The sequence below is a fragment of the Harpia harpyja genome, chromosome 8, assembly GCF_026419915.1.
Source record: "Harpia harpyja isolate bHarHar1 chromosome 8, bHarHar1 primary haplotype, whole genome shotgun sequence".
Classification (NCBI taxonomy): domain Eukaryota; kingdom Metazoa; phylum Chordata; class Aves; order Accipitriformes; family Accipitridae; genus Harpia; species Harpia harpyja.
Window position 1 is genome coordinate 51,547,246 of NC_068947.1, and position 24,798 is coordinate 51,572,043.

Genomic DNA, 24,798 nt, shown 5'->3' on the forward strand with positions numbered 1-24,798 from the left:
AGCGCGGCAGCAGCAGCAGCGCTCTGCACCGCGGCCGCAGCCCGGTTACCGCGCGGGGGAACCGACCCGTCGCTCAGCGCAGCGTAGCCCAGCTGCAGGAAGCTTCACGAAGAGGTATCCGACTTGCCGGCACCTCCTTGGCGGGGGGAGCCGGGTACGAGCCATGCCCCGGCCGGGGACGCCGTGCCCGGGAGCGGCGGGGCGCTGGCCGCCGTTACCTGTGGGGCGCAGCGCGGGGAGGTCGCCGCCCCCCCCCCCCGCCTTAGCGTGGCCCGTGGGAGCGGGTCCGGGTGCCGGAGGCGGCGGGGAGGGCTGGGACGGGGCCCCCGGCCAGGGGGTTCTCTCTCTTTCCCACCCCCTCCTCCCCCTCGCCGCCGGTTCCCGTGAGGCTGCAAGTGCCGCCGCGGCAGCTGGGGGGCCGGCGGGGGATGCTGCTGCCGCTGCCGCTGCCCTGCCCAGTGCCGGAGTAAGGGCGGGAGCTGGTGGCGGCAGGAGCAGCCCCGGCGGCGGGACGAGGTGAGCGGGGCGCGGGCCCGCGGGGCAGGTGGGTGCGCGCCGGGGAGCGGGGCCGGGAGCCGGGAGTCGGGAGCCGGCAAGTGCTCCCGCCCGGGGGGCCAGCCCGCCCGCGCTGGGGGGCTGTGAGGAGCACGGGGAAGGGACGGGGCGCAGCCCGCGGGGTTTGCAGAGGCGGGACGGGGGAGAACCCGCGCGGTGCAGCGCCGGGGTCCGGCTTTGGGGGTGCAGGGACCCGGAGGAGCAGAGCCCCCGGCGAGGGGCGGAGGGGGAAGCCGAGGGCGACGGGGAGCCGGGGACATTTCAGGCTGAGCCCGGCCGGCCGTGCCGGATGCAGACGTAATTCCACGGAGGGACCCCTCCGCCTCCTCTCCCCAAATCTTGGGCAGGGTGGCTGCTGCTACATGTAGGATCAGGCAAAAGGAGCAATTTCCGTGGAGCTCAGAGGTGTTTTCTCTGGCTGAAGTTGCCTAGAAATAACATTGACGGGAAGAACAGTAATTCATAACAAAACTTGAAAGAGCAACAGGTTGTTTTACTGAAATCACACGCGCTGGGAAAAAAAATCACCTCAAGTGGTCCTGACAGAAAACGGCTAATAGCAGTGTCGCGCAAACGGATTTGTAACACAATTAGGAGGTTTGGGAGCCCCTAACACTACTCAAATTTCACCATATGTCTGAAGAGAGATTCTAAAAACTAAGGTGTCTGTCCTTAAAATACTCATTTTGACTTCTGTGGATACAGGATAAGATCCTCAGAATTACTTTCATCTGTTTAATTTTTTGACGCGTTTCCCTTTTTACTGATGTTTTTCCTGCTTGAAAAGAGTTGTCCATTATGCATGGCCCTCCTGCTCACTAACAGCCTCTGCCCCCCAAAGCCATCTCTGTGTGCCTTTCAGTGCAGTCCAGGTGCAAACTACAATTAACCCTATGGATACCCCAGGCTGAACTCAGAGGAGCAGGGGAGGTAATGGGCCAGTAGACCTACTGCATGTCCAGTGCAGTGCTCCTGTTCGGTCATATGTGCGGGGAGACTGGCTTTGCAGGCTTTTCCTGATTTCCCCTTTTGAGTAGTGTCTCTATCACAGTCAAGACTTTTTTGCCTCCTACTCGAGTTTCACCACCTGGTGTAAATGCAAAGAGGATGTGCTGGGAGGGGCAAGGTCAGAGGAGTATTAGTGAGGCGTTGCTAAGGCTATTTCTCAGGCAGTGTAGTGTCCCTGAAAGTATTTATGCTAATTGTGGAAATTAGAGCCCTTAACTCCTGTTCTTGATTTAGGCTGGGGCTGGGCAACTGTGGACTCTCTTCACTTACCGTCCTACCCTTCTCACCCCACCATGCTGCAGACTAAGCTCTCCTTGCAGTGAGAAATGCAAATTCCAGCCCCAGGGACAGGATGCGGTTCTGTTCCCTGTGCATTCACTGGGGTCTGGTCATTGATCCCAGTGTTGTGAAGTCTGGATCCATACATCTCTTCTAGTTCTGAGAGTGGAAAAAATTAGTAGGATGATTATTAGGAATATTTTTGCTGAGGTTTACTGAGCGGTGGTGAAGGGATCTGATGGCTGTTCAGATGAAACACTTTCAATAACTAGCTTACATTTAATTAATCTAAGTTAATGAAGTTGTTGAAGAGTAGGTAGTTTTAAAGCAGATTGATTATGGCAGGTTGGTGATGAGAAGGCATACAGAGCATCTCAAAGTAATTTATTTTATTGTAGGACATGACATGGCTGGTGTTTGGGGTCATCTATAGAATTATTAGGGTGATCCCAACTCTACACCCAAGTGTGTGTCAAATCTCATCACAGTATTTGACACCAGACTGTCCTACCCGTAACCTCTCAAAGACGCTAGTGATGGAGTGGGTGGCATGCAGGCAAAATTTTGACATCATTCTCCAAGTAGCAATAGAGCGATAATGACAGAGAAGGTTGTACAGTTACCTCCTGTGTTAAACTTTATGGCTCAGTGAAAGAATTCAGATCCCAGGTCTGTCAGTCTGACGCCCTTTGCACCATTCTCAAACCTCAGTACTTTCTTGATATTTGATGAGCTTGTTAGAATTGTCTTCCGAAATATAAGCAAAAATGTCAAGTGAGACAGCGGGAGCTTTTCAGTCTGCTCCCATTCCATCTGCATGCTGGCCGCAAACTGTTGCATCTGCTGTTGGTTGCAAACAACCTCTTCTGCATAAGTTGATAGACTTTCTCAGTCACTTATTAACTGCGAGAGTGCAGAATGCTTTACCTGCACTAATTTGTGCCAACAATTTTAAGAACATTATTGACACTCAAGTAGACTGAGGTGGTAGCTTTAGTACCAAAATCTTCTCTGCTGATGTATCAGGGCTAATTCTGTATAAGCACATTTTTTGTTCAGCTGAGAAAGTTAGGACAGATGAACTGCTCAGCTCACAAAATATAAGAGATTGTAATCTCTTCATGTGTACTTGAAATGCTAGTGAAGGCCACGCGATCTAGTGTCTTAATTGTAAAGATGATTCCAGAGCCTGTTCTGGGCTTGGACACTGACCTCAGGCAAACCACTTCCTTTCAGTTTTCCTGTTTCAAAAGTGGAAATAAGAACCGTGCCTCACAGGGTCTTGTTAGAAATGTCTTGTTTAGAAACAGGGGTTTCTAAAGCACACTGGAATTTCCATGCAAAAAGCTCTGTATTGTTGTAAGGTATGGTTACCATATGGGAACAGGCAAAGCAGAGGGGTTCGGAAGTTTCTGATCCTTTTTCCTGCCATTTTCAGGAGGCTTCAACTGACTGTTGTGGTGCATAGGGTCAGGCAACCACTCCTCCGTTCTGCAGCCTTCAGGTGGACCTTATAACTAGATCCCCTGTACCTGAAACTAACTTTACTGATCTAAATGCATTTTGGAGTTGGAGGGGAAACTTCATGCTACTGAACTTGATAATTTCTATTTATTAATAGTTAGTTTGGGGCACTTGGGGCTGGCATATTAACCTGTCTCTGCCTACAGTGCCTGGTACTGGGATAGAGACTACTTGGTGCTGAATACAAGATACTGAACACCTGGGTAAGTCTCTGATGACTGAACACCTGGGTGACTGTCTGATAGGGGTATGGCAGTTAGTAAGTGCTTGGGTTCTGATTTTTTGCTTCTCAAAAAATGGCAGGGGGGTGTTAAACACAGCTGTGACATTGAAAATACAGATATGCAATATTCTTTTGTGCAGAAAGCGAGGGCCATTGTGCTGTGTCCGAAGTCTGGAGGTAGATTCGAGCCATTGCTCCTCAGGACTTGTCCGAGTGCAAGTACTCATGGTTAATGGTGGCACTTTGCATGCTAAGAGTGACCATTCCAACACATTGCACAGGGAATGGGAATTTGTGATGACACATACAAAGAAAAAGAAGACAGAGAAAAGAAAGAAGGATGGGGAAGGAAAAAGAGACAGGAGCAAGGGTGGCAGTAATCCTAGCAAAGGGAACATTTTCCAGTAAGCAGTTCTGAATGTGATGTAAAAAATAACAACTGAAAGTTTTATTTTACTACACAGAGCCCAAATTCTTCCTTTGATCTCTGTACAAGCTTCCTTTTGGCATCTGTGGGAGATCACTGGAGAGAGGGGAGTGTGTAGTCTTGAATTTATGATGCAGCCGTGGACAGTCATGAAATGGAATTCAGTCCTCTCAAAAAATGAATACATAGCCGTGAGTCAACCAGAAAGGTACACTCATGGTCCTGAAATGAATGGTAAAAATCAGTCTGTTAGCAGACATCTTACAACCAAAATAGTAGGTAAATTATCAGAATACTCCATTCACTGCAGCTAAACTGTTGGCATCTATTTAAAAAAATTAACAGTGTCTGTGCCACTGTCTACAGAAATTCCTTAATACACTTGATTTGTGTAATAGTTTACACAAATACACTATTTTTGAGACTTTATCAGTATTCAGCATCTAGAAACAGTTATTTCAGCTTAATAAGTTAGGAACACGTTAAGTGACCTCTAATGAGCAACAATAAATTCTCTACAACACTTTCTTAAATTATGGGATCAGTTTAGTAAATTTTGCTAATTAAACCTACTACTTGAAAATAGAAATATGTGAGCTTTAAAAGGTAGATAACAGATGCACCAACCTTTCTGAGCAAACCAAATACACAAGAACTCATAGAACTTAAGATGGTTGATTTCAGGATTTTTTCAGGAGTTTGTCATGGATAATCAACATATAGGTCTAGTCACCTACAGACAGCTCACTTTAACTTGAAAGAGTTTGACATCTGATGCTCCTGTTTGCTTGTTGTGCTGCTGCTATACTTGGACACTTGATATCTTGAATTAAAACACTGAGAAACTAGGGGCTTTGGGTTTCTTTACATACATCTTATGAGAAACAGAACATTTAGGAGCAACCCAAAGCAAAATCTAACATTAAAGTCTCACTGTAAATCATTCCTGCTGCAAGAAGCTCTGCCTGCTTTCTGCCTTCAGTCAGCAAGTCCTTCCAGGACCACGACACTGCTCAGAGCAGTCTGCTGGGTTTTGCAAGCAACAGGGCTGCTGACCTGTTACAGTTACCATTACTTTGCTCCGCTTAGGAGGACATCTCATAAACTGGAATAGTGGTCTACAGCATGCTCTGCAACAGAAAAGAGAGCTAGTCCCTGCCAGAAAGTGCTGAAGTTGTCTCAGGCAGATTACGTTAAGGAGATGAAAGACATTTCGTCTTTCCATTTCCTGTCATCATCTCCTCAAGGCAGAGCTTAAGAGACGTAGTCCTTTTCTCCAAGAAGTACCATCTAACCTGTATTTTCTGCTTTCTGTTCTCTGTGCTTTCTTTTTACCTTGTAATCTTAATCTTCTTGAAAAGGGGACATTCATTCCCTATTCCTGTTTTTCTACCCTCTGGCTCACCACTGGCCTAGCAGCATTAATTAAGCATTCGCTTGTGAGAACTGCCTGTGCTAAAGGAGCACCACTGAAGACGAGCTGCTGGAGGAATGTAATATTATGGGGAGGTTTCCTCCAGCCCCATTACTCCTGGCTCCTCTAGTGCCAACTGGAAGCATCAGGAGAGGATGGGCGTGGGAGCAGCCTGACTGTTCAGTGGCTGTGCAACAGATCTGTGTCTCTTATACTGGCTGTTAGTGTCAAAGCATTCAGCAAACTCAGGAGCTCTTCAGGAGCATCCACTCACGGCTGTTCTCACATGGTCCATTGCACAAAACTCTCCACAGAGGCAAGGCAAAAAGGGGAGTTGAGGTCTGCTGGTGATGGGGTTCATCAGTGAATTTACAGATTAGGGACTGTGGTAGCAGATGGGTTGTTCATCCAGTCTTCTACTTAAATTCTTCTTTGAGAAGCCTGAGCTGATCTACAGCTTGCAGACGGTTTTGTTGGCAGCCTTCCCTCTTCCCAGAAAGGTTCAGGTACCTTTAAAATACTGAGTACCATTTCAGGTGCACAGCAGTATGACACCTAGCCTGCAGCTGCTGGGCCTCAGAAGGGCAAGGATCTTTCACAAGTCCTGCATCACATCTGCCAGACTGGTGCAGTTGTCTCCGATATCCTGGTGAGGCACGGTATAGGCAGGTTTAAATGTCTAGTGCCTCAATAATTGGTGCTTGTGGCAGGGAATGCCTCATTATTCACATCTTCTTTCACCTCGTTGATGTCTTTGCCACACGCAATGCACGTTTCTGCTCAGTTCTTTGGCACCACTTGAAACCCCGTTGTAGGAAGCCACGACTGAATGGGTCCACATGTACCGCACTCAGTCTGCTATGGTAGCTGCTTTCAAGACAACCTGTTTAGCTGTATGTGGTTTTAAATATTTTGAACATATCATAATTGGTACTCATTAGGAACTTCTGACTAACCCTGAGTAAGCCAGCTGTCCAAGCCCTGCAACAGCAATCCAGTTTTCAGATCTCTCTCTTCGTTTACATTTTATAACATGTTTTACATTTAGCCTTTGAGGAGGAATTTGACTAAGCTGTACCCAGTCTACACCAAGCAGTACACTCTACACCATGCAGTGTTGCAGCTGTTCAGATGCCATTCTTACTACACAAGTGTTTCGAAAGTATTTTGAATTGTGGAGGTATCTCTTCCTTCCAGGAGACTTTGTATTGGAAAGACAACAGTCTGCTCAAAGGACAACTAATCTATGCCACATTTAAGTCCCACAGATATTTTATGTCTTCTGCATAGCCATATATTTTGCAAGACTGTCATATTCTTGCACAAATGATAAAATGTCAAACCTTGCTGATGAGTTTCCTCCATTCAGTGGCCTTCAGTCTAGGGAAAATGCACAGATTTATAAACTGAGCTGTAATCCTAAATCTTCTGCTGCCTGTATTTATTATTTCAGGGAACCTGCCTACAGTCCTTATCTTACCTTAGGGAGGCAACTGTAATTCTCCTGTTTTATGTATTAGAGATTGAAGGGGCTGGATCCAGTTAGTGAATGACAAACTGGGTATAAAAGTCTGGTTTCTAAACAACAGAAGTAAGCTTCCACCTGTTGCGCCACAATGTCCTTCAAATACATTACTCCATACGATACCCTTGTCTAAAGCATTGTAATGAGGATACAAACATTATTATCAACAGTGGTGTGTGAATGTATATATGAATGTGTAAGCATGAATTCATGATATGATTTAGACTTCTGTCTTTAACAAACATACCGATAGCAGATTATGCTTCTTTTAGTTCCCAGGATAGTCTTAGGTTGACTAATTGTAGCAGCTAGCTAAGGTACAACTACTGTTACTTCCATTTCTCAGGAAAGAGCATTTGCACAGTTAATGGTCTCTGACGTGTTATGTCCATTTTCATGGACATTTGCATACCTAAGCCTTTGAAAGCAACCGTCAGTCAGAAAGCTCTGCTTAATCTTAAGGAGAAGGCTTTACCCTCCCTTCTCCACAGTTAGATCAGAGCACCTATTTTGAATATGCTGCCTGGGAGCTTTCAGTTGAGAGCTTTGAGCGGTGTCTCTCTATGAAGTGGTGCAGGAAGCACAGTGTTAATGTGCTGGCTTGCAAGGATGAGATCTCAATCCGCCAGGCTTAAGCAGCAGCTGGATGACACTTTTGAGGGTGGAAAAATCTCTGTGCCTAAAGTGGGTGATGAATATCTCAAGAACCTTTGAAGACCTGAGCTTTAGTTCCTCAGTATTAATAACTGGAATCCCTTCCTCTTCTGAAGTGTCTGCAGCATTTGCTGCATTTGTTTCACTCTACTTAAGCATCGGAGTTTTGGTTCACAGCCATGAAAGCTAGAAGTGTGTAGTTTTAATTGAAAACTGAGGTTCAAATGAAAACTGAAAATGAAAAATGTTTTCAAATGAAAACATGATCCCTGATCCCCAAAGTCATAGGTAGATTCTTGCTGAGTTTGTGCTCTGACCATGGATGCATTGGTAACTGTGGCTGGAATCTCACAACAGCAGGATCTGTCGCCTTGTATTGGAAATAACCAGAATGAAGCAGATTAAGTTTTTGGGAGTTGTTTTGCTGTAGTTATTTTCATTGCTTTCATAGAGTCTATTTCAGTTTTCAGTTGGGGCAATGAAGTATTTTATGAAGGAAGAGCAACAAAAATTGGACACAAGGCACTCTTAATGGGAAGGAGTTCACTACAACCAGAAATATCCATACGTACTGGTCGATGTCATAGGTCAACAATATGGAGAGAAGTGCAGTGGTTCTCCTTGTTGTTGGGCTTCTGTGTGCAGTGATAGAGCTGAAGGTACTAGGGTAGGGGCCTGGATCTAGCCATTTTTCAGTACTTGTCAAACTGGAATTGCTGTAGCTGAAGTAGGACGTGTCTGATGTTCTATCATCAGTGCCAGACGAGGTAGCTGGCAGCACAATACGATGAGAGGTGCTGCAGTGGTAGCACTGAAACCAGCAGTAACGAGAGGGTCTGGAGCAGATGTGGCGGCCTGACGAGAGGCAATGGTGGCCTGGGAGTTGAGGCAGGCACGGCACTGGCACTGTCGGCTCTCTTACAGACTTGCCTAAGTCAAATGTGGGAAGAACATTGTCGCTTGCATGGCTGTGGGAGTGAACAGGTTCAACAAGGTGAACCAAGGGACTGCGAGGCTGAGTGCTCCCCATTTGTTATTTGTATGAGGATGACATGCTTTTCCTATATAATGCTTGGTTCCTTTCTCCCCTAATAAACTATTCCTTGCTTTGTACAGCAACACGTTATTTGCAGAAATAGACTTATTGCCTGTTAACAACACTGAGGCATAGCACTTAATTTCCATGATTCTAGGTGGGGACTATTGCTGGTAATAGCTGCATTTGATGGTATTTTTTAAGAACATTTAGGTTGGTGACAGTGCCTGGCAAATGACAGTAAAGATCCCAACGACATCCTGCAAGAAGAAACTATCGACAAAGATTATTACTGAGGAACAGACTATTTTAATGCCCCTATATCAAAATAATTTAAATAACTTATTCTGAAATTGCTTCTTTTTTCTGAAAGTTTTATAGTTTTGCTGAAATATCTTTCCTGTAAGCAGTGCCATGATATTGTTAGTATTTGCAGTTTTTAAAGTGAAATCTTATTCTGGGAGGTGATTTGTAGTAGTCTCATTTTCTCATTCAATACGTCTGTTGCCATATTTTTCAAGGTGATAGCTACAGTTACTAAAGACTGAAACAAATCTTGGGCACTGTGGTTTCTATTAACACTGCAAAACTGGCGGAGATGACGCAACGATTTGTATCCTCTCTCTTTGTGTGCACTATCTAGAGAATTACTGACTTGTAATTGAGAATTGTTGACAGTTGTGCCAACAAACTGGGGGATACAGAAGAGGGTAGGTGACACTGAGGACGCAGTTTGTTCTGATGACTTTCCGTTGCTGTTAGCAATTTGCAGACTGGCAGGTAAGTTTGGAGGGATGGCCATTAAAAACAATAACATCTTGTAAATTATAAAGAATATACATGCAACACGTGGAATATTAAGATTTTGTTTTTATAGGCAATTTTTGAAACAGCCCTATGTTATATGGCCTTGTCTGAAAGCTCTGCTTGCAGTAAATCAGAGCACATTGAAATAGCTGTCTCAGAAATAAGAAAGATTGACTTGATTGAACCAGGATTTGAACATACAATTCCAGACAGAAAAAACAGTTGACAACAGCTTGGCATCCAGACACTGTCTTTCATCCAAAGATCTAAAAGAGCTTTTAAAAATGTCTAATTACAGCATAATGGGTTCCCATTTTGTATCAAGGATTATCAAAGTAGAAAAAATACACAACTACAATTTTCAGGTTCAGATTTCTATTCTTGGGTACTTACATTCGTATTATACTTCACGTTATTGATCTAAATATGGGTTTAAATGGCAACTTGCATTCAAGTTTTAAAATGATCAGATTTCCAGACCCAGAGATGAAAAGGGGGCATTTTTGATGAGCATATAAAACACTTAAAAGCCTAAATTATTTTCTTTCTCACTGGGATTTGCGCTTTTAAATTTCTTTTTTTTTTTTTGCTTTTAATACTTTGTCTCTGAGTTCAGCCTGTAGTTCCCAGCTAACATATCTCTGTGATGCTTACACTAATATTATGCCACCTTCTTCAGAAGCAAAGCAACTATGAAAATTATTTAGGGAACAGTACAGGAACAATAACTAGGAAGGAAAAAGAAGTCATAATTCTTAGTTAAGCAGGTAACGCAGCAGTGCTGGTGTGTACCTAACAATGCACATTTCCTCCGAAATGAGGTATTTCGGGTGAGCAAGAGTTCACATCCTGTTGGGGAAAGGGATTATGAGATCTATACCTCTCAATTAAGGGAACACAGTTTCACTAGTACAGCTTGCAGTGGGGTTAGATAACTCATGGCTCTAATCTTTTCCTTTCAGTACTGTGGACTGATAGAAATGGAAGATGAACACAGAGACCTATGGGATCTCTCTGCTTTGACTATATACTTTGTCCAGTTTAAATCTAAGTGATCCCATGTTAACTTTATGGTATTGTTCCATCCAAAAAGTTCATGGAGTACAGATTTGAAATTGAGATGTTTCTAAAATTCAGACACCTATTTCCTCAGTACCTGCCAGCTCCCTTAACATTTCCTGTACCTGGGGAAAATACCTGTGGGAATTAAAGTTCACCTTCTCCCAGTGGTCCTCAGTTATCAAAACCCCTGTTAGAACCACAGGCAAGTGGGTGATACACAAAGCGGTCCTGTAGCTACACGGTGGCACGCAGGGCTGGGGCTGGCCTCCCTGTTTGTTACTGCATTTGGGCAACTGCAAAGATGGCATAAAGCTATTTTTGTTTCACCTCCTCTGGTCTGATGCCAAGAACAGCTTGGAGAACCTGGGCATGACTTGTACAGGAACATTTACTTACATGTAATTGTTTGTTGCAGCACATAGTCCCCTCTCAGTCAAATGTTTAAGCTATGGGCTGTAACAGATGCCTAGATTCATTGCTTTCTGCTACCTTTATTTTTTATTAATAAAGTCATAAAATCCTTATCTGCATGGATTGTGTAAATCTTAGAGGCAAAAAGTAAATCCCTCTTCCACTGCTTATTTAGTTTGTAAAGCCCACTGCAGTCCTGACATCTGTTTAACACAGTGCATGTTTACAGTGCAACTTAAAAGGTTTAGAGTAATAATTACATATAAAAATATACAGATGTCCTCATCCTGAACAAAATCCATAAGTATATCAAATAGCAAACCTTATCCCAACTCTTACTCACTATATCTTCATTTCTCCTAAATGCCTGAAGAAACAGAAAGGATCTTGTGGTTCCTCTGCGGATTGCTAAATGAACTATCCTTCTTACACTATCTGCTTGGAGTGTTTCTTCAGAAATATTCTGCATGTTCCAAGACTCTACGTTGATACATATAAAATTACAACAGCAGCTGCCTGACATGATATTATTCTAGGAATACTGTATGACTGTGTAAATAAAGATCGCATGATAATGCAAATCTCAGCTAGTTGAAAAATCAAAAGGTCATTCTCATTCATACTATACTGAGATGAAAAATGAAAAAATGGATGAATAGGGCAGTACAAATTTGAGCTCATGTTGTGGAGGTGAGCTAGTTAATTCTTCAGCTCAGTTCCAGTTCACGTGCTGCCATGACTGAAGTTATTTCAGCTCATTTAAACAAAGTAGTGAAATAATCATTCAGGTTCAGCTGTGATTTGAGGAAAAGCTCCTGCTCCCTGTTTACAGGATGATTTAATCATGCATAAATAATCAGATAATTATGAATTGAATACAGGTCAAATTGATAGTGGGTTCCAAAATTTTAATTAACTTTACACACGTTTGCGTAAAGTTAGGAAGTTTGTATCAGGAATTAATTTCCTTTGCAGTTCATGTATTGTTCGCTGTTCCATAGTCTTAAATTATTGTTAGTTTAGAAATTAGAAAGCACGTATGCAACTATTGGATCCTTTTAAGGTCACATGATAGCAAGAGAAAGAAACTTTCTCATATGTTATTTGTCTGAACAGCTCTTCTGCACTCACAAATTAGAATAGAGTTTAAACATTTGTTCAAAGCTGTGTCCTCTTTTAATCCACCTCCTGGCTTCTGGTACTGCACATTTTTCTCACACTGCCCCTAAATTTCCTATTGTCACACCTTCCCCACATTGGTAAGTTTGATTCAATCCTCTTGCTGTGTGGTCAGACCAGTGGCAGAGCATGTTTGCAAGTTCATGCTCTGCAGGTGAGAGATGTGTTCTTTAGCCTCAGTTCAAAGCCCAGCTTCTGAGACCTGAGCCGGTGGTCTGAGCAGTCTGCCAGGGTCTGTGGGTGTGCTCACAAACAAAACAGCAGGTTCTTGCAGTTCTGTGTGAATAGGGAAAAGGGAGGCTGAGAATATTTTGGGTGATACTGGTCTGAAGGAGAAAGGAGGGTAGGATTTGTCAGAGAAAGTGAAATTATGTAAATCAAATCACGGAAGCATATAGAAGTTGTATTGGGCAAGGTTTTTTTCAAATACACAATACAGTTTGGGGTCAAAAAGAGGAAGACCCATTTCATAACTGAATGACCATAAGCTAATGTGCAGGTGGCTCCCCTGGTATGTAGGATGGCTCAGTTCTAGTCTTTCAGCCAGATCAGGGCCAAGTAGACCTGGTTGGACTCCAGAAGTTGTGTGTTGCAGACAAGCACCCACCTCGCCAATGGCATTGGTGTTCCTGAGCAATGTTTCTGACATTTCTGGCTTAAAACAGGGAAAGGTCTTGTAGTTCTTCTGATGTGGAATGGAAAAAATATCTTAAGTTCTGACAGCATTCACTACATGGGGGAACTTTTTTTGACATATCTTCATTATAAGGGTGGCTGACGTGTGGTTTTGAAACTCTGAATGACACCTACATGGTAAACAAATACTTCTTGGACAGGTGTAAGCCAAACTGCTGCTGCTTTTCAGCACCACTTAGGTTCTCAAGAGTCAGATTTTTAGACTTAATCATACCTAAACTTTCAATTAGTAGCATATTGGGCTTTTCCAATGTCCCTAATCACCTAGCTCTTTCTGGACTTCAGTTCCCAAGACTGAGGACCAGAGTCCGGAGTGCCCATTGAAATGGCAAGTGACTGTGGTGTGTCATAATCTATTAGTATATCTTTGATTAAACTGTAGTCCAATATGTTCTCTCTCACTGAATCTCCAATTCTTACTTTCAGTTGTTAAATTCTTCATTTCCTATTGTTATCAATCATTGTAACCATCTTTATTCAGCAATGTGTTTTGCTGGATGTATATCAGAAATAGGGCTATAGTTATAGGTTTATATGTATATTTATAGGTCTGTATAAGACACTCTGGCTTAGGGAAAGCTGAACTAACTACAATGATTGATCCATTTCAACATGCGTCAAATGTATTAACAGTAAATGATGCTTAAACAGATGCCTGTCTCAAGGCCTGAACTTCTTAAGGTGATGGACCCATGTAACCATACAGGTTTGGAACCCGTGTCCTTGCAAATGAGACATCAGGTTTTTCCCTAAAAACTGTATTGTTTTAAAGCTGCAGGTAAAGACTACTTTGCTTATTTTTACTGGGCTGACATGATGCAAACTTCATTCAACATGGCTAGATCCCAGAAGACACAGCATAGCTGACAGTTTTACTAGCAAGGCCAAAGCCAGGAACAGCAGATTGACAGACAGACAAAGACACACTGCTGGGTTTATGTGATTCTAAATACATAAATACATTAAATACCTGAATATAAACATATGTTTATAAATTCAGAAATATTAATCACCCAGATATATAAATAAGAACAATGATGGTGTCTGATTCATAGTTCTTGATAGAAGATATGACAAACACACAGGGTAAGGACAACTGAGTTAAAAATGGCTCACCTTTGAAAAAAGAAAAGGAACAGTTGAAGTTGGGTTTCTGGATTTCAGCAGAGCGTTCTTCATTTTTTGTCTCCTACATACAGTTTGAGCATTGTCTCTTCCTGATAGTCTGAACGTGTGCACAATAATATGTTTGGGGACACTTAACGCAACTCCATCCTTCAGTCAGGATAGATGGAAAATCAGTATGGGTTTTTAAAAACACCCTGGATATGTATGTCAGTCAATGGAAAATTTAAGCAACAGAGAAAATTTACTGGCCCAAGAATACAGCAGGCTTGCAAAAATGATTTTTTAAAAACATAATGATGAATAGTCATAACAGTAAGAATATTCATGGCTAGTGATGACACTTGTTGGTAGAAATATGAAGTGCTTTTACCTCAGAGCTTAAACAACTGATAACTGTTGGAGTTGAAGGTGGGACCTGAGGTGGAAGGTTAATTATCCCAGCTCAGTTTATCTTGTTCTGAAATGACCAGCGATGATTTCTGCTGGAGAGAGAATCCAGGCAAGTTATATAGAGGTGTGGATCTTTTTTTTTCGGTGTCTGTACATAAATTTTGGTGCTCTTACTGGGATGCTGATAATCAAAATAACATGCTTTTATAATATTCCCCTCTTACTAATCTTTCTCTAAAATAAATAATATAAATTTTTTCTTTCTCTCCAGAAAGCCCGTTGCTGGCTTCCTCTAAACTCTGAAGACACTTACTGTCCCTTGATACTGATGTTCCAGACAGAGCTATTAGTGCTGAGCCTCCAGACACAGAAATTGAATTTACAGACTCAATGCTTTAAGGCTTCAAAGAGCTGAAGGGGTGGAGAGAGGCTGGCACAGAACAGTATACTTTTCCCAATTTCACTTCAGGGAAATGAAATAAACATTTACAAATAAAATCATGAAAGCATTTTTTTAAATTAGGTGTATTAGCATTATCTGTTCATTATATTCTCCCACTTGCAAATTGTAGTGAAGAACCATTTGTCTTCCAAGAGTGTGGTGGCAAGGCTTAATTTAATGTTTGTTAGGAAGTCTTGGATCCTTGGAGAGAAGCTATGAGAGGAGCATGCAGTATCATTATCATAATTTTACATATAATAATATTCTGCTCTTTTATTTTGCTGAGGAACACTGATTCATTGTCAACACCCTCCATCCTCCACAGAATAGGTCAAAGTTAATTGTTATCTATTTACTGGCTAGGGAAGCAGAGATTTCTTTTGCTGCATTCAACATTGCACAAGAAGTAAATGCCTGAGGAAGAAATGAAGCTGGCAAGAAATAAGGCATATACAGTGAGCACTTGAAATCTAACTGATGTAGTTGTTTACTAGAGTACCTCCTACTACTGTTTTCTTAGCGATGTTTTTGTTGCTAATGGGTTGAGCTCAGAAAGAGGTTACAAATGCTAATGTTAGTTTTGTGCTCTCCTTGATTCCTTGCAGAAGGACCAAGAGGGGGGTGCTTTGTTTTGTTTGAAATGGTTTCCTTCAGCTTTGCAAATAGCAAGAGAGAAGAATATGCTGTCTTCTGAAGGTTTAGGAGCAGTCTGTCTTGACATTTTATAATTTGAAAAGGTGATTGTGCTGAGTCCTTAGCAAGGCTCTTTAACAATGTTATCGACATAATCAAGTAAAACAAAACAAAAAAAAATGGCTCGAACAATTTGATTAAAATTTGCTGCTCCCAGTCACTTTCTAAATGTTTGTTGCCTTGACTGTTGTAGTGGTACTTTTTTCACTGCCTGTCTGGTATTTTCATAGAATTTTCTAGTTTACAGAAATGCAGATTTGCTCAAGCGCATTCCTGTGGTACACCTTAGGTCTGTCTTCCCAATAGTGGGAAGGGAGATAATATGACCATTTTTTCCACTGATAGATTAATTTTAAGAGTATTCCATTTCACTTTGTATCACATTAGCTCTTTTAGCTGGCTACAGATCTGGCAGACTTGGGCTTAGCAAGGATGCATTTGGAGTATTGAATCTGTACAGTCAAAAAAAGGAGGAAATAGGACATCACTTTAGTGAGAAGTCTCAGAAGGGTTTGAGAACAAGTTTTCAGGTGCAGTCTTTGCACTTCCCCTTGTAAATGTGGGTAGCTCTCATAAAAGGGAGCTATCAATGAAATGACCTCTTGCTCGTCTATATTTATTCTCCTTTCAAGGCTTTGTCTTTGCTCTATTCAGTTTGTAAGTCAAAACAAAGTATCACACCATTGCTAACGCTGCAGGTTTAGCCTGCTATCTGAACATCAAGCCAGGCTTGTTCTGCTTCACTACAGTAGCACCCACAGGAAAAGGACTCTGGATCTGGAACTTATCAGGGTTTTTTGTTTATGCTTGAGACAAGTATACATGTGACCTAGACTTCAACTTTTACTGTGCTGACACTATAGGAAACACTTCCCTTGTCAGTAAGTTGGTATGTCAACACCAGAAGTAGTTACAACAGTTACAACTAGTGGCTACTTTTTTAGCTGGTTTTCTGGTCTTTTTTTTAGATACTGTAAGAGGACTGCCTAGACAGCTGAAACATGACAGCTCTGCTAAGAGAGTTAATTCCTCAACAACCAAAGTTTAGATAATCTGCAGCAGAATTCAGTGTCACATCGTTCTCATTTTATGACAGTGACACATCTGTAGCACACTCTATACACATGTTGGCTTTTGTTATGCCCCGAGGAGCTTGCATTAAAACTGTCATGAGACACACAACTTCAGATATAGCCTCTTCCTTTACCCAAATAGTATGCATGTCTTTTGCCCCACATTTACTCAGAAGAAACAAGCCTCTTCAAGTCATGCAGTGATTGCATCCCCTGAAGAAATATGTCTTATTTTTTTAAGATCCTGTAAATCTATCAAATCTCTGGGTTTAAGTTTGTTATTTGCATCTCCCTGTGCAAGTCTAGGGAGCTAAGAAGAGAAAACAGTGAGTTAGCTGCACTTGGGATTCTCGCCAGTCTTCGTGGGATGGAAAATTCCTTCCTAATTCCATATCTGACTTTAAATTTGACCCTCAGCGTGTGAGCAAGATAGACCAACACATGCACTTCAGAAAAAAAAAAGATCCTTTGTGTCCTAGCAGGACACTGATGCAACTTTTCTAGGGTCCCAGTCTAGCTGCTGCCAATCAGTGAAGCTCTGTCTTCCCTCGAGCATCCTAGACCGTGCGGGTAAATTGGGCCTCAGAAAAAAGAATGGTCATCTCCCTCCTGCAGGCTGTCAACAGAAGCCTTGAAACATGAGATTTTGTTATAGAGTTCATCTCAATGCAAAGCTACCAGAAAGATGAGTATGTTGAGCCCAACACAGAAAACCACTGGTCCCCAGGGGAGAGTTGTAGTTTTGTGTATTCCAACATTAGTGATCATTTATACATTAAAACTGTCTTCTTCACTGCTAGCTTTTGTGTTCTTCTCAGTTTTTAACAAACACAGTTTCATTTTACTATCTAGAGGACTGATTAAAAAATATTGAATAGGTTCAGGATGAGATTGATCTCTGAATGATGCCTTTAGAAATGACTCCACTCATTGATACCATCCCTTTAACAAAACCTTTGAGCTCTAGCCATAAAGTAGTTTTTAATCTCTCTATTAATTGCAATTTTAAAATTTGTACGGTCATATGCCTTGGAGAAGTCCATGTTGTAGTCTATACAGTTGCCTTTATCAAGTCAGCTTCTCATGAAAAGAACAGTGGGTTTTTTTGACAAGATGGTTCACATTAGTTGTATTTTATCCTCATTGATTTTTAGAAAGAATGCTGACTTAACTCATTTCATTACTGTATCCAAATTGATACTGGGGTACAGTGCCTATAATTTCCTGGGCCTTCCTTCTTTAGTAGTTATTTAATACCTAGATACACTTGCAGTTCTCTGATCCTTTGGAATTTTCCCATTTTTCCATGAGTTGTTCAGTATCAACACTAGTGGTTCGGAGAACTCCTCATTGAGTTTATGTAAGACTCCAGGCCTGTTGATTTGAAAACATTTAATTTTAGCAGATCTCATCTCACATCTCCTTTTATTACCTACAGTGAATTTTGTTGTGCTGACATAATATGGGATGATACATTCTCTAGCTTCGTTCCAAGGACAAAACAATGTGCAAAGGACAAAATGTTTATTGGATATTTCCGCCTTTTTTGGATTGTCATTTACAGTTTTATCACCTGCATTTAGCAATGGGCTCATGGCCAATCTCAAGCACACTAATATTCACAAAAATATTGGTTTTGCTTCTCTACCTCTATTAACTATCAGTACTTCCTTGATTTTATTATCTTCCCTCTTAAGTTCCCTGCATATTGTATCTTAGAAATTGTTATTAACTTTTACTTTCCCCTTTCTTCCATGCTACAAATAAGTGATTTGTAGTATGTTTTATTGCGATCTTTTATCCCAGATAGCTTCTGGTTTAGTATAAATATTTTTGTGCTTAGAATTGCATTTTTGGCCTGTGATTGGATAGGCTTAACACTTTATTTTACATTTCTCATTTGATTTTACACTACAAGTCAGTCAGACTGATGACTGTTCTAAACTGTCAAAGTTTGTCCTGTTTAAAGCTCCAAGCTTACACTGTGGAACCAGTCCTCCCATACTGGTTGATGCCACATTCTGCTTGCATATTGTAATTATAACTGCATCACCAGCATTGATACTTAGGCAATTGCCAGTTCAAGGCAAGCACTTAAAACTTATAGTCCATCAGAAACAAGTCTGTGGCTGAGCTGTTTGAGCTTCCACAGGGAAACTTTTACGTTACCACTAGAGTCCTGGGAAACTTAACCATTGTTTTGTTACTGGCCACTTGACAGGTACAACACATACTCTTCGCTAGAGCACATCCCCCATGACACAGTTTATTTCAAGTTAGCAAGGAAATTGTAATAAGAAGCGGGCAGGAAATGTGAGTAAAAAGTCATTAGGAACAATTCCAGTGAGATTCCCAAAGGAAGCATGAGGGGTTGCCTGAAAATCCTCGGGTTTTTTTTTCCTCCCACTGGCTGCTCATGCTTGCTCCACGTTGTTTGCTGCCCCTGCTGCTGTGCTAGTGGAAATGTTTGTAGGGCTGTACTGCAAATAAGAGCATCAAAACCGAATCAGATTTTTAAAATGTCACCAATGAAGACGTGTTCTGATTTATAGCAGGGTCCCCTGGAAGTTTTATCAGCCAAATATCTATTCTTGGGTGTTTTAGTACTAGACTGAACAAAGCACAGGATAGTATATTTTGTACCAGTCCCCAAGGCAGAGAGCTAAGATGAATATAGGTTGTCCTTTACACAGTGGCAAGTATAGCTTTCATGCTCACTTCTGTAACTTCAATGCTGTATGAGCAGTCTTGGCTCCAGCTTAAGGAGGCTCCACTCTGTGATAATATAGGGCTCCCCCTCAGATAGAAAACGGAGAAAAAAAGTCAGTTAAATACCTAGGGCCTTGTTGGGGATGATGAAAGCACATGAAAAAAAGGACCATCAGAAGGGAAGTCTGTCCTTTCCACTATGAAGTACACTTTGGGTTTATCTTTTGGTGAAGGGGAATCTAGTTCATCCCCTGGTCTTGCACTCGTGTCGTTGCTGAAGAAGAGATCCCTGAATGAAGAGGCTCCTCACCTTTTGAAACTTAAAAATGGTCAGTCTTGCTTCCCTCCTGTTCTTTTCCTGAGATTTCCCAAGGGTGGAGGTAGCATTTCCTTCATTGGGGGGTTTATAGGCTGCCAGGAAAAATTGCAGGAGTAGCTCAAAAGAGGGCAGGATGGTTTTCCTTTGGTAGGGAGCAAAATTCCTCCCAGGAGAGGGGAAAGTAGGGCTAAGAAATGGTGAATGAACACTTGGTTAATGGCACGAGCTCCTTGCATTCCTGTGCCTGGAATAGGGACTCTTGTCACTCGCCTTTCCTCCCACTTGACTTTCCTCCCACTCGCCTTTCCCTTCCCATGTAGATAACGAAAGGACCCATTAAGTCTGCCATGCGGGGATGGAGTGAAGCCCTGTGGATGGGGGGCTGACTCCCGTGGAAAACGTTACTGGAAGTGAAACACACATCCAAGTCTGGCCCTCTCCTGGCATTCATTCGCCACGTTAATCCTGACAGCAACACAACCCGTCAGCGTAACGCCCCATTATAAACAAAGATAGACACATAAATATCTAGTCAAGGTAGAAAATGTGGGTTTCAGGGGTTTTTTTCCCTTTCTATTCTTTTCTTTTCTTTTTCCACTTGCTTAAATAAGCACAGCAGAGCTGGTTTTTTATCACGCTCCTGCTCCTGCATTTTTCCAACCCAATTAGGCCATTACCAGGGCTAAATGAGGCATGGAGCCTCCAAAAGTCACACCGTCGTCCCGGAGATGAAGCGCGTATAGCTGCAAAGTTGGCAGGCAGGTGAGGTGGCTGGGGCTCACCGGAGTGTGACCCCCAGTGTTTTTCTGTTCCAGAAAGATCACCTTCAGAAAGGGGGGGGGGGAGTGTCAATTAAAAAATATTGTTTAAGAAAGAACTGTGTTAACGAGGGGTTGCCAGATTGCGGTCTATTAACTTGGCTGTGTTTCTTAGGGATTCATGAAGGAAGTGGGTGGCCGCAGTGCCTTCTGATTTTTGGACAGCATGGCAAAAGGGGCCGTGAAGACCATGAAGGTCTTCATGTATCTTCCAGTGGTTCTGATAATTAGTTTTTTCCTCGCTGGTCAAGAGCTCCCTCCCTGCCGCAGCCTGCCCCTAAGTCTGCAGTGCTCCTGGGTGATCCTGCTCTGCTGGGGGACAACTGGTCCTCCAGTGGCCAGGCTCCCTTTCCAGCTGAGGCCCTTCAAGTCATTCATACTGTGCCAGCTTGTGCAATAAAGCAGGGTGCTCTTCAACTCTTTCCATGACACAAACCCTGTATTTGGTTCTATTCCCAAGCTGCTGGGAACTCTTCGTGCTGGATATAGAAATGATGCAGAGGAGGGGGTCATCTGTACTGCCCTGAAGTTCTGGTAGCCCTCACCAAGCATTCTTAAATTATGAACTGGAAAAAAACATGTCGTAAGTGTCTAACACAAGGGGACAAAAAGGCTCCATTTAGAAAGACAAAGAATACAAAGCCTAGCAACTAGACTCATCAAAGACAAGCCTGGGATCTCCTGCTTTATTTCAGAGAGGAGCTCTGCCAGAAAGGATGATAATTTTCTGTCATATACTGTTTTAAACACATAAGGTTTTGTGTGCCGAAAGAAAATTAACACGTGCACTTTTATGAATTTTGTTTTTATACATTGAAAAGAATGAATTAAGTTCTTTGCTCTGAATACAGATTATTTTAGAAGCTGAATAGCTTTCCTTGTCCCTACCTTCACCTCAGTTCTGCTGTCTTTACTCACACTGAGCAATATCTTATTTACCAGCTAAATCATATGAAACTTCTTGCAGAATATGGTAGTAGAATCAGATGCAATACTGAATTCACCAGCTAAAGAAATCTGGAAGTGACAAAAATACAATTCCTAGCCTTTTTCTGGTTTATAAGTGTGATAATAGATCTGTTGAGATAAATGTAGTCAAAAGAAGCCCACACATGTCCATTATTGGACATGTTCTTCTGGATCTAGCTGCAGCAACTTGAGGTGTTATTCTTACACCAGCATGCTCTTCACCTGGGCAATCTCCCCAGCAAGAACTGTGCTCCTAATCTGCTTCAGTGCCAAATCTAGCCAATTTGGTTAATCGTATCTTCACAGCAGTTTGAGCTAAACTGCCAGAATTTGCAGGAAAAAGCTAAGGTGAAGGCTCAAGATCTATTTTGATGACTCTTTGGAGCTCCTGATGACCTCCAATAGTGGTGCAATAAAAAAATCACAGGTGAGATTGGGGTATCTTAGGTGACTGTATCAACTGAGGAGAGTGACAGGGAATTTGTAATAGGGGAATATCACTCACAGATATGTATTTTGTTCACAGGAATGTGTATGTCTCAGTTGTGGAGAGAAAGGAGCTTCAAAAAAGTTAAGGTGTTGATTATTTTATTCTAGGGCTGACTTTTGCAAAAGTAGGGCTGTTTTTCACAAAACTGTTTGCTTAGGACGTTAACCAACTGCTAACTAGTGGAGCTAGAAATGTTCTTTGTAAGACACTAATGCTGTAATTGTCTAGCACAATATTTTTGAAACAGGTATCATTGGGTACTGCTAGAGGCAGGCTCTTACACCAAATGGACCACTGATTTGAAGCTGGATGGCAATTTCTGTCATCCTCATACATTATGGGGCAGAAAACATGCATCTGTAGGGTTCGAGATGAATCCTGCAAAGAATCTACAGGGGATTATTGAAAAAATGTTTACATTTGTCCTCCCCATCTTTTACAAATTATCATGGAAAGTTTGCTTCGTACAAACCTGTAAATAATATGGTGCATCCCTGAAGAGGGCAGGTGGAGCAATAGGGGAGAGCTACGCTGGGTGCTTGCATGTTGCTGCTTTGGTATTGCTACTTGCCAGTACTGGCTGTATGTCATGGGTCTGTGGTATCATTTTACTGACATCTTTAGCAGGGAAGTGCAGCCCCGCAGGCCCAGCCAGTATTTCTTAGGTGAATAATATAAATAATCATAACTGATAAACAAGTCCTTGCATATCACATTGATTTTCCAGTGCATTGCATAGGCAGATGAGGGTCACTGTTCCTATTCAGGGGTCAGTGTATAGTGTACAGTATTGTATTCCACCCTGTGCTGCGTCTGCCACGAGACATGCTAGCACAAGCCAGCTCTGCAAGGAAGAGTCAGCAAAACCTGCCTTCTCTTACCGTAGGACTAGAGTGGGACATGTACCTGTCCGTGCCAGTTACCTTCCCTCACGCCTGCATTTCTACTCTTGATTTTCTTCTCTGCCTTCCACTGGTCTATGATTAGTGATTTTATGGGTTCGGCAGAACTTCTATCCTTGCTAGAGTCCAACATTTCTGATGAGCTTACCGAGACTCCCTTTACATTGAACCCATTTTCCTTTTCTGGGGACCCTATTCACTCCTGCCTTCTTTAACAGGAAGAGGTTACACATACTATACAGGCAAAAGAAATACAAAAATAGGAAAGAGGGGTTTGGTATTAGCATGAAAGAGGAGAGAGAAGAAAGCTGGAGAAGGAACAATAATTATTCTGTTCATAAAATCATAAAGAGAAAACAAGCAATGGAAAAATAGGGAAAAAAGGACATCCTGGGACAGTAGAGAACTAGAAATGTAAGAGAAAGTGTAGAAAAAAAAACCCACAAAAAATCCATAAGGATTTATTAATAAATCATCTGAGTTAATGTAAAAATAAACCATCCAACACAAAGAAAGTGTTTATTTGTTTTTAATAATAGTATAAATGAGAATGGAACAGCCAGCCAGGGGCTACTTTAGTCTCTGATTCAGCAAACCACTGAAGTACATGCTAAGCTTTTACAATCTACTAAATTTCATTAAAGTCAAGTCTCACTAAAGTTGAGCACATACTTAAGTGTTTTTTCTGAATTGGATTTATGTTGAAATTGGCTCAGAATTACAGTTGTCCTTATTGTTTGGTTCACTGAGGATTCTGCAGGGAAAAAATGGGATCAAATAAAGTGTTTTGTTTCAGACGCAGAGGTTTAAAAAAAAAATCAAGTAAAATTAAAGGAAATAACTAAGCAAAATATGTTTTTCCCTTGTAGCAATTTGACAAAGTTGAATTGGAAAATACGTTCAACTCTCGAATCTGTATTTTATTTTACTTTTTGCTTAGAGAAAAGCCTGAATCAGCCTTGATTCAGCTGATATTCAGTTTAACATCTGATGACATGGATGAAGCATATGTGCAATACATTTCTGAAATGATTTCTGGCCAGTATTACAAGTTGGGAAGCCAAGCCCCAAACAAAGAAACTGATTGGCATAAGGCTGCCCAGCCAGGCAGGAGAAAGAAGCCAGTATCATGTCGAGGATCCTTCCCCACGCCAGCTCTGGGAGAACATCGCTTTCAACAAAACCATACCAAGTTGTTATCAGAAATCTGTTATCCTAGTTTATTTAAAGCTGCACTTCACAGACAGTTTGACTTCTAGTGGCTTGCACCTAATACCGATGCATCACAGAAGGTTTTGGAAAGATGAATTTTGCTGATACAAACCAGATTCTTCTTCTCATGTTTATTTACATGCTCTGAGCTTATTTGCTCCTGCTGTTTTGTAAAAGAATGATCAAAAGCTGGTTGATTAACTCAGAGAAATACAGAAAGATAATTATGCTTTTCCTTATTCTAGTGTTCTTACTCTGTTATTTCATGTTCCCTGACCTTTCAGCTTGCTAACCAGCAGATCTTAGGCTGGCCAGTCAGAAAGTGTGACATCTCTTTTGAATAACACTGCACTAAATTGTGTAATTTTAACTACTTACAAACAACCGACTACTTTGTCATCTCCCTCACTACTCCCCATTCTTCTCTGCCTCACGATGTAGCACAGAAAGAAAACAGTTTAAAATGGCCTGATCCTGGTGACCCATCCTTCTACCCTATTATTTTCTAAACAGGAGGAAGAGGGGCAAAAATAAAAGACAAATGTAGGGTATAGAGCATCCAGGAGTTGATTACAAGGATAGTTCCTTCTTATTCTTTCCAAGACAGACCAGAGCAGCGCAGTTTCATAAATTATGTTCTTGGATTGGCATTTATCGGTATTTGAGAATTGAGCTGAAGCCTCTTTTCATTTCCTTGTAGAGAACTGCATCTTAAAAAAATGCCCTGATGCAAAGAGCATAACACAACGATATTATTTTATGGGCATGCCTAGCAAGAGAGGAGGACTGTGCTAGGGGGATTGAGCCTTCTTGTCAACCCCTGAGAAGTTTCTTCTGAGAGAGGAAGAAGATA

The 24,798-nt window shown here is 41.9% G+C and overlaps 1 protein-coding gene across 1 annotated transcript in view; it reads left to right on the forward strand.

Moving 5' to 3' along the window:
* Positions 1-284: 284 nt before the first annotated feature.
* The window catches only part of CASR (calcium sensing receptor), a 78,057-nt gene continuing 53,543 nt past the window's right edge, over positions 285-24,798 (forward strand). The window contains exon 1 of the mRNA XM_052795041.1: positions 285-516. The gene's annotated coding sequence lies outside the window, so the exon portion shown is untranslated. The remainder of the gene's footprint in view (positions 517-24,798) is intronic.